This window comes from Anomaloglossus baeobatrachus, chromosome 6, assembly GCF_048569485.1.
Source record: "Anomaloglossus baeobatrachus isolate aAnoBae1 chromosome 6, aAnoBae1.hap1, whole genome shotgun sequence".
NCBI lineage: Eukaryota > Metazoa > Chordata > Amphibia > Anura > Aromobatidae > Anomaloglossus > Anomaloglossus baeobatrachus.
In genome coordinates, this window is record NC_134358.1 from 558,433,386 (window position 1) to 558,446,066 (window position 12,681).

Here is a 12,681-nt window from a genome sequence, read left to right on the forward strand (position 1 = left end):
CACACATAGCTATTACCAATAGTGTGGAGCGATGTCTGTATATAGCACTGTGGCTCCTTATTTTTTTTATTATTGCAGTCTAAACTTTTTTTTCACATTTGTAGATTTCTAAAAACTTGATTTTAGCAAAATGACTTTTCATTAACACCATTTTTGAGGAACTAATTAAAGCCGTATTCCCCAAAAAAACAAGTTATCCGCTATATACTAGATAAGAGATACCTTGCTAATTAATGGGGGTCTGGCCACTGGGAGCCCCCGAAACCCTGAGATCATGGCCTGGAATCCCGAAAATGAGGCTGTGCTGCCCTGTCCTGAATGAAGCAGAGGTGTGCATGCTCGGCCTCCGCTGCCTTCATCATCTTTCGCCCTGGCACATAACAGTCCCATAGACAATGAATGGATCAGAGGCTGAGCATGGGGACCTCTGTGGCGCCCCTGAGGCTTCCGTCGCCACAGGTCATTGCACCCCACCTGCGGTGTGATGCCCATTCTGGGAGAGGAAGGGAGTGAACTCCGGTCCCCTGGTAAATCCACACTACACCCATTGCTAGGGACACACAGGACCAGGGAAAGTGGCAGGCAACCCTCCCATGCTGCATGCTGGGAGGGGCCGTAAGACCCATCCCTGCTCCCATAGGTTACTGCTTAGCAACAGGGGAGGTGGGAGGAGCCAAGGAGAGCAGACAGAGATAGGAAGGTCAAGTTTAGTCAGTTAGCTCGGGGAGTGAGAGAGTGAGGAGTGAGCATGTAGTTGGAGAAGAAGAACAAGAGACAGGAGGGAGGAGGAGGCCTGCTGGAAGCAAGCAAGGAGGAGAAAGAAGAGAAGGAAAGAAAGGGTCGCAGGGCCGCGGGTAGTCCTGTAGGTACCACGAGCAGTCCTTGTTAGGTACCGAAGCCGAGGGCCCAGAGGCGCTACGAGTAGCTGCAGGCTGCGGTGGCCTGGTCCACAGTGACATCGGTGGAGTGATTAAGCTGCGACAGGGGACGGTCCCTAGAGACTGGAGGAGTGCAAAGACAATCTCCAAACAGTAAAAACCGAGGCCCAGGGACGTTGTAAGCTCCCAGGGCCAGAACCCATAGCAGACCTTCAGAAAAGGGGTACTCAGCCGACAGGTGACCCCCCAGCCTGGAGGCTGTAGTGGAGGCCAAGCCAGGTCCATCCAAACTCGGGCAAGGCTAGTGAAGACAGCAGAGAAGGAGACACTAAAGAGAAGGGTACCGGATTTCACACTCGGAATCACCCAGAAGGCGGAGGTCCCTGACAGTGGTCCCAGCAGTCCAAGGGTCCTGCCTGCCCTGACAAGAACTGTGAGTAAAGAACTTGAACTGCACCCTTGAAGTTGCCTCAGTTATTTCATCTGCATAGACATTCCCAAGCACCAACTGTGCCCGGGCATTGCTCCACCTGTGGGGAGCAGTACCACCATTGCTGCCATAACATCATCCCGGTGGCCTCACACAGCAGCGGCGGCTTATTAGCCGCACACCACAGGTGGCGTCACGAACACAAACATTAACAAGCAAGCCACATATTCTACTGACACCCACCAGGGCCACGGAGCCGGGCCCAGCCACCACTGACTACCACCGGACTAGTCCGGCCCGGCACCGGGTGTCCCATAGCCCTGGGGTGGGCAAGTCAACTTTTGGCGTCACGAACAGGATTTCGTGCCCGGTCTAACCGGGTACTGTGCGCCTGAAGAACCGTGTGACAGACTGTGTACTTTACTGAGAAACCGCCGCCATTAGCGCTGCTGAGAGCGGGAAGAAGGGGGGCGTGTAAGAAGAAAGGGCGCGAAGAGAAGCCCCGCCCCCTTGTCCAAGAAAAGCGCGCGAAGCGGTGCCCGCCATAGAAAGCGGAAGAAAAAGAAGCGGCGACAAAATAAGCTGGCCGGCTGGCAGAAAGAGTTTAAAAGCCAGACCAGCAGACAACGAAAATGTACCTTATCGCAAGCAGAGTGTTGCCGGCCATGATGGGCTGGGCGCCAGTCTGGCACCAGCTACTCGTACAGCCCCCGGCCCCGCCTCCAAGAAGGGAAAGGGTGCAGCCGAGTGGCGTGGTCGAGCACTCGAGCAGTGTTCCAGGCAGCATTCCCCAGGTCGGAAGCATGGCGGAGGAGCTGCAGAGAAGTGCACCAGTGACCGGCAGAGAGGATTGCAAGCTGGACCTGCTCCAGGAAGAAGTGAGAGTTCTGGCCCGGAGGCTGAGCAGCATGGAGGTGGAGGCAGACAGGCGGAGAGAGACACCGAGGGTGCCGGAGGATCTGGAACGGTGGATGGATGCCGCGGAGCAAGCGCAGGGTGAGCAACCAGAAACCCCGTCCAGTCCGGACCCAGGGCCCCGCCATGAACCCCCGCTTAGCCCCTTCACTGACCCCCTGGCCTTCCCGGCCTACCCCGCGGACGCCCGGTGGGGCACCGGAGGCCTGCCCGAGACCCCCGCAGACGGAGCCTGGGGAGGGGTGGACCCTGAACCACTAGTGGGCCCCCTGCCGAGTCTCCCTGTGAGCCTCCTGGGAATGGCATCCCCGGGAGTGAACTGGGACGCGGCGCCCATAGAAACCAAGGGACTGCAGCGGCCGCTGCGCCCCAAGGAAACTCCCCTGGCCAATGAGTTGACGTGCCGGAGGCTGGTGGTCGAGTACCAGCGGGAGCGGGAACTCCGGGAAGAGAAAAGAAGGGCCCGAGAAGTCGCCAATCTGGCCTCCAAGGAAGAGGTCAGGAAGGCCCTGAAGGGAACTGAGTGCCCAGTGAGACGGGGCACCGTAGTTGATTTCCGGCAGAAAGGTGGCTGGGGCTTCATCCGGGAGCCCGGCCTAGGCAAGGATGTGTTTGTGGCCCGGAGAGACATTGAGGAGCACCTGCCCAGAGGCCACCCAGGGCGCGATACCAAGCCGGGTGATGAGGTGGAATATACTCGGCTGATGGGGGACCGCGGGTGGTATGCGCTGCATGTGCACATTGTGCAGGAAGAAGCGGCCCCAGAAGAGCCAGAGTGGCGCCGCACAGCACAAGAGCGCAGCATCTCCCCAAGCAGCAGCGCCACCTCAAGACAGACCCAGGCCGCAGAACATTGCAGCCGGCCTGCAACAGTTACCCAGGAGACGCAGACCAGGATCTCCATGGCGCGTGTGATGCAGGGTGCCCGGCCAAAGCAGGGCCCTAGAGACCACAGCAATAGCCCCCTGCAGACAAGCAGCCCTCTACAGCAGCGCCGTGCAACGCCTACAGGCAGCCCCACTCCAATCCAGGCTGCAGGACAGCGCAGAAGGTCAGGGACCAGTGCTCAAGGGACCCAGACGATGATCTCATCAGCGTACCTGCTGCCAGGAGCCATGCCGGAGTGGGATCCTGACATCTATCCTCGAGAGTAAGGAAGATGAAGAGCTGCCAAACTGTACATAGCCCCTCATTCTTTTTGAAGATGTCCCTTGTGTTTTGCCCCTTATTCTTTTCGAAGATGACACCCTTTCCTACTGTGCTGCCCCTGATTCTTTTTGAAGACGTCACCCCCCCATGTTATGTGTTACCGGGCCACTGAACTAGAATGTGGGCCCCGGTGAAAGTGTATGTGTCATGTCCTACCAGGCCACTGGACTTAGTGGCTGGTATGTTGTTGATATGTCTTACGTAACCAGGCCATTGGACTTAATGGCTGGTTGATGATGTCACTTTTGTTTGATTGAAAGAAACGAACTGCCGGGCTACTGGACTTGTAGTAGCCAAAAATGTAATTAGTTGCACCCGTTGTGCCCCCTACCAGAATTATGGGGGATTTGCCAAACCGTGCAATGGACTGGAAGTGCACACTTAGAGTTTTCTTTATAAGAAGTTCGCAACGTTCATGATATGTGCCTCCCATAAAGGGAAGAAATGTTTTACTGTTTTATGTTATTGCATACAAAAATGTTTTTGCAGTTTCTCCACATGTTTTTGTTGTTTTTCAGCCCGAGGACGTTCTGGGATTTGCTGTGGGGGAGTGTGGCGCCCCTGAGGCTTCCGTCGCCACAGGTCATTGCACCCCACCTGCGGTGTGATGCCCATTCTGGGAGAGGAAGAGAGTGAACTCCGGTCCCCTGGTAAATCCACACTACACCCATTGCTAGGGACACACAGGACCAGGGAAAGTGGCAGGCAACCCTCCCATGCTGCATGCTGGGAGGGGCCGTAAGACCCATCCCTGCTCCCATAGGTTACTGCTTAGCAACAGGGGAGGTGGGAGGAGCCAAGGAGAGCAGACAGAGATAGGAAGGTCAAGTTTAGTCAGTTAGCTCGGGGAGTGAGAGAGTGAGGAGTGAGCATGTAGTTGGAGAAGAAGAACGAGAGACAGGAGGGAGGAGGAGGCTTGCTGGAAGCAGGCAAGGAGGAGAAAGAAGAGAAGGAAAGAAAGGGTCGCAGGGCCGCGGGTAGTCCTGTAGGTACCACGAGCAGTCCTTGTTGGGTACCGAAGCCGAGGGCCCAGAGGCGCTACGAGTAGCTGCAGGCTGCGGTGGCCTGGTCCACATTGACATCGGTGGAGTGATTAAGCTGCGACAGGGGACGGTCCCTAGAGACTGGAGGAGTGCAAAGACAATCTCCAAACAGTAAAAACCGAGGCCCAGGGACGTTGTAAGCTCCCAGGGCCAGAACCCATAGCAGACCTTCAGAAAAGGGGTACTCAGCCGACAGGTGACCCCCCAGCCTGGAGGCTGTAGTGGAGGCCAAGCCAGGGCCATCCAAACTCGGGCAAGGCTAGTGAAGACAGCAGAGAAGGAGACACTAAGAGAGAGGGTACCGGATTTCACACTCGGAATCACCCAGAAGACGGAGGTCCCTGACAGCGGTCCCAGCAGTCCAAGGGTCCTGCCTGCCCTGACAAGAACTGTGAGTAAAGAACTTGAACTGCACCTCTGAAGTTGCCTCAGTTATTTCAGCTGCATAGACATTCCCAAGCACCAACTGTGCCCCGGGCATTGCTCCACCTGTGGGGAGCAGTACTACCATTGCTGCCATAACATCATCCCGGAGGCCTCACACAGCAGCGGCGGCTTATTAGCCGCATACCACAGGTGGCGTCACGAACACAAACATTAACAAGCAAGCCACATATTCTACTGACACCCACCAGGGCCACGGAGCTGGGCCCAGCCACCACTGACTACCACCGGACTAGTCCGGCCCGGCACCGGGTGTCCCATAGCCCTGGGGTGGGCGAGTCACCTCTACTTCATCAGTATTGGACAATAGAGTCCATCAGGCTTCCAAAGCTACAAACTCAGGATCAACAAGTTATTCCCATGATTTTTTTTTTAGGAATAATCATTTAAAAGGGTAAATGGTGGAAAAACATATCTGTTTCCATCCAAATAGCACACAGGGGTGTACATAGAGATCATGGGACCCCAAAGCAGAAGCTCTAACTGCCCCAGTCCCCCACACCCTACTGTACCTCCCTCAACCACCCCAGAAAAGTATGGTAACTCCAACACAGTATGATTCCCCAACTGTAACCCCCCACAGATTCCCCATACAGTATATTGGGCAAAATACAGTATAATTGCCTCCACACCACTGAACACTGCATAATGGCCCCCACACAGCCCTCCACACAGTATAATGGTCCCCACACAATCCTGCACTCTGTATAATTGCTTAGATACAGTATAATGGCCCTCAAATAGACCTCCTTAAAGAATAATGGCTCCCTCATAACCCTCAAAAATATTATAACGGCCCCAACATAGCCCTTCAAATAATACAATGACCTCCACATAGCCATCCAAATATTAAAATGGCCCCCCAAAGTCCTACATATAGTATAATGAGAACTTTGCCTTCAATATAGTATAATGCACCCCATAGTCTTCCATACAATATAATGCACCCCATAGTCCTCCATATAGTATAATGTACCTTCCATAGTCCTTCATATAATAGGCGCACAATGCCTTCCATATAGTATATTGCACCCAAAAGTCTTCCAAATATTACAATGCATCCCCCATAGTCCTCCCTATAGTATAATGCAGCCCCTTTAGTCCTCCATATAGTATAATGCAGCACCCATAGTCCTCCCTATAGTATAATGCAGCCCCCATAGTCCTCCATATAGTATAATGCAGCCCCAATAGTCCTCCATATAGTATAATGCACCCCCTATAGTCCTCCATATAGTATAATGCAGCCCCCATAGTCCTCCCTATAGTATAATGCAGTCCCCATAGTCCTCCCTATAGTATAATGCACCCCCTATAGTCCTCCATATAGTATAATGCACCCCCATATTCCTCCATATAGTATAATGCAGCCCCCATAGTCCTCCATATAGTATAATGCACCCCCTTATTCCTCCATATAGTATAATGCAGCCCCCATAGTCCTCCATATAGTATAATGCACCCCCATAGTCCTCCATATAGTATAATGCACCTCCCATAGTCCTCCATACAGTATAATGCAGCCTCCATAGTCCTCCATATAGTATAATGCACCCCCCCATAGTCCTCCATATAGTATAATGCAGCCCCATAGTGCTCCATATAGTATAATGCACCTCCCATAGTCCTCCATATAGTATAATGCAGCCCCCATATTCCTCCATATAGTATAATGCACCCCCCCATAGTCCTCCATATAGTATAATGCAGCCCCCATAGTCCTTCATATAGTATAATGCAGCCCCATAGTTCTCCATATAGTATAATGCACCTCCCATAGTCCTCCATATAGTATAATGCAGCCCCCATAGTCCTCCATATAGTATAATGCACCCCCCCATAGTCCTCCATATAGTATAATGCACCCCCCATAGTCCTCCATATAGTATAATGCACCCCCCCATAGTCCTCCATATAGTATAATGCATCCACCCCCATAGTCCTCCATATAGTATAATGTTTTTACAGCGTACTTAATTATTTAGGATAAATACTCACCTCACCTCAACCCTCCTCTTTCCCCCGCTGCTCCGCTCTCTGCATGTTCGCTGCATATGAACAGCACTGACGTCGTCGCACTGAGCCCCCTGACGTCACAGGCCCCATAGCGGTCGTGTAGTCTGCCACCAATGACGGTACCACGGTACGCCACTGGCGCCACACCTGTCAACGGGTTACTTCTGGTAATGCAGCTCAGCTCTCAGCTTCTTTTTAATATAAATGGTGTTGCTGCATTACCAGGAGCAGCCTGTGCACACGTGTGGCGCTATTTTAATTATCTTGAACAACGTTTTAAATTTGAGACTATGGAAGTGACTAAATAAATGAGTGTAATAATAGACTGTAAGATGTCACCGGGGCGGCGCACGCTTCTTTATTGTCCTATCATGCCGCCACATGCAGATAATGCTGATACGCGCTGAACGTTCTGTGCGCAGAGCTTATCTCATACGGCAGAGCCGCTATGTACTGAATGGAAAATAATTACCGCATCAGGGCAGAACGGCTTCATAGCTAATTAACTGTGAGTGACACAGAAGCTGCTCCTCGAACTTCTACATTTTGTCACTATGTATCATGTTTGTCTTAAGTCCTCCATGTTTAAACCGAACGACAAATATAAAACTGGGTTTATTAATATCCTAAAATGCGCTGCCTGCAACCAAACATTTGACTAAATTATACCGCCATATAGTGGCTGAATAATACTCCAATACAGAGCCTAAACAATAACACCACACAAAATAATGAATACTAACACAGTGCAATATGGAGACTAAATAATATAACCATACAGTGACTAGATAATACTACCGCACATTGGCTAAAAAATACCGCCATAAGGAAACTGAATAATGTAATCATACAGTGAATGAATGAATAACACCACCATACACTGGCTGAATAGTGCTGTCAAATAGGGACTCAATAATAAAACCAGATATTAACAGAACTAAAGCACCATGAGTGACTGATAAATGCTATTACACACTGAATGAAAAACACCGCCACATGGGAACCGAATAATATGACAATACAATGCCTGAATAACATCATACAATGGATAAATAATACCATCATTTGTATGATAGCACAAGAGAGTTGCTGAATAATACTACCACTTAGTGACTGGATAACACTCACCTTGAGTGACTAAATAAAACCACCATAGAGTAACTAAATAATACTGCAATAAGCCATGTGCACACATTGAATAGTTTTTTTTTTAAGTTTTTGCATCAATATTTATAAGAGAAAACCAGGAATGGAACAATCAGAGGAAAATTATAATAGAAATATGAATAATACCTCCATACAGTGACTGATTAATACCATCATAGAGTGACTGAATAATACTGCCATACAGTGACTGATTAATACCATCATAGAGTGACTGAATAATACTGCCATACAGTGACTGATTAATACCATCAAAGAGTGACTGAATAATACTGCCATACAGTGACTGATTAATACCATCATAGAGTGACTGAATAATACTGCCATACAGTGACTGATTAATACCATCATAGAGTGACTGAATAATACTGCCATACAGTGACTGAATAATACCATCATAGTGACTCAATACCGCCAACAGTGACTGATTAATACCATCATAGAGTGACTGAATAATACTGTCATACAGTGATTGATTGATACCATCATAGAGTGACTAAATAATACCGCCATACACTGACTGATTAATACCATCATAGAGTGACTGAATAATACCGCAACACAGTGACTGATTAATACCATCATAGAGTGACTGAATAATACCGCCACACAGTGACTGATTAATATTATCATAGAGTGACTGAATAATACCGCCACACAGTGACTGATTAATACCATCATAGTGACTGAATAATACCGTCAAACAGTGACTGATTAATACCATCATAGAGTGAGTGAATAATACTGCCATACAGTGACTGATTAATACCATCATAGAGTGACTAAATAATACCGCCACACAGTGACTGATTAATACCATCATAGAGTGACTGAATAATACCGCCATACAGTGACTGATTAATACCATCACAGAGTGACCCAGCTTTTCCAAGCTTCTGAATGGCTAATTTGTCCCATGTATGTAGCGATAGTGACACGTGCTTCACACTGCTCTGTTCCTGTGTTCTCAGGGTCGGGGGGGTCCCATGATCGGGGGTCCCCAGAGCTCGTACATTCATTGTGATACATGTATAAATTCAGAGTACTCCTATTAAGGGGATTTTCTTACGTTTGCAGCCGTCATTTTTTTTCCGAGGCTTGGAGTGGATCTCTCTATTATTTTTACATTTCTGTTCTTGGACAGGAGGAAACGACGTTTGTAACACATTTAGACTCGGTACAGAGCCGCACCCCGCTAAGACAAACACAGGCGAGTCCTGGAACAAAGCGTTCGCTCCCTATGGCTACAACGTGCGGGGACTGAGCTAATATCAGCGCGTCAGGCCCTACAACGAGGCACCGGCGGTGCGAATCCGACACTGGTCAAAGGGGGGGACGTTTTATCTGATGGACTGGATTCTGATAGGAAAAAAGGTTTCTGGTGACCGGAGCTGATCACGTTACTCAGTAACCATTCACTCCTTGCCAAGATTCCTGCGGCTTTATGCCAATGATTCATGTGCTGCTGGCAGGGTGGGCTACCTACCAGTGAGCAGGGCAAAGCCCCTACTAAGGGCTCCAAAGAGAAGGGAATATGGAATATGAACTAAGCTTAAAGGGATATTCCATCCTGCAAAAATAAACACTATTGGATAAACGTTTGTTTTTAGATTGTGAGAACACAGTCTTATATCTGTACTTCCCTGGCCAAGAGGAGTGGAATGGAGAGACCAGTCACCAATGCCACTCTATTCAATGTCTATACCACACTGACGAAAAGAGCTGTGCTATCATCATCACACTCATTGATAATAAATGGAGCATGCGCAACTGGCTTCGTTGCTCTACGCACATTCTGGCCATCTTCCACTCCTTCTCCCTTCTTAGTTTATGCTATGAAAACAACATATTTATGGGCTGAGATATGGTTTGAGCCTCTTTTGTCATCGGTTCCGAATCAAGTGCCCAGCCCTACTTATCATCAATGCCACTCTATTCAATGTCTATCACACTGACAAAAGAGCTGCGCTATCATCATCACACTCATTGATAATAAATGGCGCATGCACAACTGGCTTCTCTCCTCTACTCACATCCTGGCCATCTCCTGCTCCTTGTCCCTTCTTATATTATGAAAATAACATATTTATGCACTAAAATAGGCTTTCAACCTCTTTTGCCGCTGGTTTTGAAACAAGTACCAAGCTCTACTGGTTATCACTACCACCCTATTCTGTCTATTGCACTGACAAAAAGAGCTGTGCTATCTCACTTATTGATAATAAATGGAGCATCTGCAACTGGCTTCTCTGCTCTACTTAAATCCTGGCCATCTCCCGCTCCTTCTCCCTTTCTAGCTTATACTATGAAACAACATATTTATGTACTAAAATAGGGTTTGAGCCTCTTTTGCCACTGGTTTCGAAACAAGTACCAAGCCCCAGTTATCATTAATGCCACTCAATTCAATATCTATTGCACTGACGAAAAGAGCTGCGCTATCATCATCACACTCATTGATAATAAATGGAGCATGCGCAACTGGCTTCTCTGCTCTACTCACATCCCTGCCATCTCCAGCTTCTTCTCCCTTCTTAGTTTATACTATGAAACCAACAAATTTATGCGCTGAGATATGGTTTGAGCCTCTTTTGCCACTGGTTTTGAGACATGTATCAAGACCTACTTATCATCAGTGCCACATTCTATTCAATGTCTATCACACTGACAAAAGAGCTGCGCTATCATCATCATCACACTCATTGATAATAAATGGAGCATGCGCAACTGGCTTCTCTGCTCTACTCACATACTGGCCATCTACCGCTCCTTCTCGCTTCTTAGTTTATACTATGAAAACAACATATTTATGCACTGAGAATAAGGTTTGAGCCTCTTTTGTCACCAGTTCCGAATCAAGTGCCAAGCCCTACTTATGATCAATGCCACTCTATTCAATGTCTATCACACTGACGAAAAGAGCTGCGCTATCATCATCACACTCATTGATAATAAGTGGAGCATGCGCAACTGGCTTCTCTTCTCTACTCACATCCCGGCCATCTCCGGCTTCTTCTCCCTTCTTAGTTTATGCTATGAAAATAACATATTTATGCACTGAGATAGGGTGTGAGCCTTTTTTGTCACTGGTTTCGAAACATGCACCAAGCCCTGCTTATTATCAATGACACTCTATTAAATGTCTATCACACTGACAAAAAGAGCTGCGCTATCATCATCACACTCATTGATAATAAATGGAGTATGCGCCATCTCTCACTACTTCTCCCTTTGTAGTTTATACTATGAAAACAACATATTTAAGCACTGAGATAAGGTTTGAGCCTCTTTTGTCACCGGTTCTGAATCAAGTACCAAGCCATACTTATCCTCAATGCCACTCTATTCAATGCCTATTGCACTGACGAAAAGAGCTGCAATATCATCATCACACTCATTGATAAAAAAAAAATGGAGCATGCGCAACTGGCTTCTCTTCTCTACTCACATCCCGGCCAGCTCCCGCTCCTTCTCCCTTCTTAGTTTATACTATGAAAACAACATATTTATGCACTGAGATAGAGTTTGCCCCTATTTTGCCACTGGTTTCAAAACATGTACCAAGCCCTACTTATCCTCAATGCCACTCTATTCAATGTCTATTGCACTGACAAATAGAGCTGTACTATCATCATCACATCATTGACAATAAATGACGCATGCGCAAAGGGCAACTGCTTTCAACTCCTCCTGGCCAACTCACTTCACTCTAAGCTCCTGATTTGGTATTCATTACCAGCCCTTAGTGGTTTGACGTCATGCCTCCTTAGCTAGGCACTCTTTTTTGGGAAACATGGAGGAAAAGAAGATTTGAATGGTTCCAACTTCGACAAAAGAGGTATCTAGTGATGTTAATTAGTGTACTAAGCTAAGGAGGACTCTTCAATTGTCACGGTCATCTCTTGACTATTAGAGTTTAGTGACAGGTACTGGTACTGAGTCAAACTTTTCCTTGTGAAGACTCTGCTATTTAAATGTATTCCCTTTCATTCGGGGAAGAGAGGGTTAATGTCAGTATTCATTGCCAGCAACACAGTCTCATTACCATCTCAGGTATTTCCGGTCTGGAACACTCCCAGTCCCTTTATATACCGTCTGCTGCCATGCCAGCAGAGGGTGCTGGTTATTCTCTCATTCATTTGGATGCTTGGCCTGGGGGCGAAAGGAGCTGGAGGAGCCCTCTCTTGACATTGCTGTGGTGGCTGCAGTCTTGGGATTGACTGCAGCAGTTTTTGTTGTTTCCTCCTGTCTGTCTTCATTTCCCTGGTGTGTTATTTCAGTGCAGTGGTAGGACTAGTGATCCTTACCTACCTACTCACTAGCCAGGACTAATGTAGGTTCAGTCAGGGCTTTAGATTCCTGCTAAGCGACATGTGAGGAACCTGTATAGTGACTAGCTAGAAGTGTAGGGTACAGTGGCAGGTAAGTGATGGAGGTGTCCATCTTCACTCTCACTAGCACTAAGACCCTCCATTGTTAAAGTTTCCCCATTGTACCTCTTGTATGTTGTGGTGTTACCCCTGTTAAGTTGTGTTTTTGGCCTCACGCTGGACTTTCCCCTAGTCTGCGCTGTGACACCAAT

The 12,681-nt window shown here is 48.1% G+C and overlaps 1 long non-coding RNA gene across 1 annotated transcript in view; it reads right to left on the reverse strand.

The window, feature by feature from the left end:
* The window catches only part of LOC142244621 (uncharacterized), a 12,483-nt gene extending 3,268 nt beyond the window's left edge, over positions 1 to 9,215 (reverse strand). Inside the window, exon 1 of the long non-coding RNA XR_012724603.1 lies at positions 9,169 to 9,215. This is a non-coding gene — a long non-coding RNA (uncharacterized LOC142244621). The remainder of the gene's footprint in view (positions 1 to 9,168) is intronic.
* Positions 9,216 to 12,681: the final 3,466 nt, after the last annotated feature.